The sequence below is a fragment of the Centruroides sculpturatus genome, unplaced genomic scaffold, assembly GCF_000671375.1.
Source record: "Centruroides sculpturatus isolate CEXI.00-Female unplaced genomic scaffold, Cexi_2.0 scaffold19, whole genome shotgun sequence".
Lineage (NCBI taxonomy): Eukaryota > Metazoa > Arthropoda > Arachnida > Scorpiones > Buthidae > Centruroides > Centruroides sculpturatus.
Window position 1 is genome coordinate 717,982 of NW_019386694.1, and position 3,244 is coordinate 721,225.

Below are 3,244 nucleotides of genomic sequence, written 5' to 3' on the forward strand. Positions count from 1 at the left end.
ATTGGTTTGTGGAGTGTGCTTACAATTATTGAAAGTGCTTTACGTTTGCTTGTTGAATGAAGTTTTTTGACTTAATGTAGACAAACGTAAGTAAATCTTTCATTTTTTCACGCATTGTTAAAACCATAATTTTTAAGAAATGGTTGTTTTTTTTTAAATTTTAAATTCTTCAATCAAAGCTGTAAAATATGAAAATAAAAGGAAAGGATCTTCGTAAAATACAGTATTATCTGATCTACTTCTTTCTAAACATAGCTGATAAATCTATTTTAAATATCGTATTACTAATTAATTAATGCATTTCACACATATACTTATTCCTGTTCAAGAAAATTAACTTAACTTAAAAACGTTTATTTTTCAGATCTCGAACCCAGCTTTAATTTTGTGGCGTGTCCAAGAAAGAATTTCTAAAATTATTTAATTTGATTTATAAAATAACGTATGACGTCATTCTTGTATCTGATTTCAGTCAAAACTTTATTTTGAGATTCACTATCATCCAATAGAGAGAAGAGTAACAAACGAAGAACTGTTTCCAGGAAAAAGGACGAGTCGAGGAATGTGTTTAACTTCTGTTTACAGAAGACTAAATTGAAGACAGTGATAAGAAATTATATTAGAATATGAAGAATATATGTCAAGCAAATGAAGAGAAACAGAAAATGAAATGAAGATATCTTAAATAATTTTGAAATATATTATTTGTTAAAATACACTTTATATAAATTGTTTTCATATAAATGTATAAATTACATTTATTTGTGATTTAGTATGTTTATATTGCTTGAAAATATTTGCAAATACTGGTGTAATCATTTTGTGTGTGATTTATTGTGTGATGTGATGCGGTCCAGTTAGTTGTAAGGTTTAAACTTTAGTGTAAAGAAACTTGTTAAAGGAAAAATTATTTTTTCTATCTGCACATACAATTTTAACAGTCTTTTAAAAGCATCGTGCTTAAATTTAGAATTTTACATATTCGATTAGCAATAAATTGAAGGGATATTTGGTTTTAATGCTCTAATCGTATTTTACAGGTTTAAACAATCAGAAGTCAAGAAATGGGAAGTATCGATGTGGCAGTTGCGAGAAAGAATTTATTTCGAAAAATGGGTTAAAATATCATCGAAGGATTCACACTGGAGAAGGGCTCTTGTCTTGCCAATACTGTAATCGTCAGTTTGTCCATTCCGGCAATCTACGGGACAACTTCAAGATACATACCGGAGAGAAACCCTTTGTCTGTGGTCATTGCAAACGAAGTTTTACACGCAAATAGCATCTGATAGGACATCTTCGTCTTCACACCGGAGAGAAACCATTCTCGTGTAATCATTGCTCACAAAAATTTCGTTTTAAACCTTCTTTAAAGTATCATATTATTAAACATCATAATAGTAATGAATAATGACTTTTATGGGAAAAATCTTGACGAACAAGAATCTATTTTAGTACATTTCTTCGAAACATATGTAATACTCTTATTTTATTGAACATGAAACAAGAACTTTCTAAAGATCTATTCGTTTTGTAACTTTCATTTTGTACATAAAACAATTGATTTTATGTACGGAAAAAAAGATGGTTTTTAGAATAAATATAATTATATTACTTTTTAATCAATGAAGTCATTTTAGTTGTTTACGTACGTGTCATTTATTTAGGGCGATAACATTCATTTTTATTATTTACGGACAATTCGTTTATTGTTAGAATAAGTATATTCAGAGACATGGCAAGTATTTTCATACAAGAAAAATAAAAAGTATTTGTAAATATTCCGAAGAAGAATCTTTAATGCCGAATTTATGTGAAGATTCTCTTTATGTTCAAGTTTGTTACATTTTATTGAAACAATTTTGACCAATCAAATACTTTTTGGGTCCGTTTAAATCCTTTTTATATTCCAACTGCAGACAGATGGTTAATAGCTTACACCGAAAAGGAATTAAAAACACCCAGAATTATTTCTATGATCAAAATTGTTTTATTAACAGGGGCTACATTTTTGTAATTGAAATGTGTTTTTATTGGATAACAGTTCGCTTATTAACGTTATGTCGGAAAACGCATATTATATATAATACATTAACTTTGCTGTAATGTGTATTAATGATATAATGCTCATATTAGAAGCATACATATTTTATTATGATATATAACGTGTATGAAATTTTGTAATGCGGTAGTTACACATGTTTTACTTAATTGATATACACATTCTAATACGTTTATTTTTATCAACATTTATTTAAATCGAATTATTTCGTTAAATAGCTGAATTCAATAATTATATAGAAACAGGCATTTTATATACTGCTTATAAATTACAATTTTCGCACGTATCTGAAAAATAAAGAAAACTATCGATTGTGTAAATCTAAAGACTTTGTTCTACGAAAATCGTTTCCTAAATGAAATGAATCAATAATATATATTTCAATCGCAAAAAAGCGTCTTATCTGTTGATGTAACTATACAAAATGTAAACACAAATATTGTACCCGTTATGTCTCGCTTCTGCAACGTAATAATACAATGTAATTGCATCATATGTAATAGAGTAATCCTACAGAAAAACATAAAAACATAATGCTCTCTAACGGATTTTTAGATAACATAAAAATCCGTTAAGTTAAATTAAGTTAGATTATTATTATCTTTATCTTTGTTGTCAAACTCCCACGAGTTTGACAACAAAGATAAAGATAACATTAATCTAACTTAATGTGGAAAAAAAGTCTTCAGTCAACCTATATAATATTCATCGTAATAAAACACAGAAATTCATCCTATAAGAATCAAATTTTGCAAAAAAGTTATTCAACGGATTATCGAACATACCTTCATCTTTAAATTACAAATTAACTATTAACTATTCACAGAATTAGCGTTTTAGTCGTGCCAGGGAGTGGTATGGTTACGTTTTTAATCAGGGCGAACCCCCTGTACTTTGTGAACATGACAGTTGGACTTTAGGCTATGTACCTCGTCCGAAAAACGGACGAGGTACATATATTATCTATATTTATCATTACCTCGTCCGTTATGATCAATATATATAATACAATGAATGTGAAGGCCATTAAATTTTGATATATTTACGGAATTCTTGTATCTGATAATGATCTTATTAGCATAGATTTAATAAATAAATTTATTAATGTTATAGATAACAATAATAATATAATGTTTAAAACAGAAGTGGAAAACACGGAAAGATAAATTATTTGGATATAAC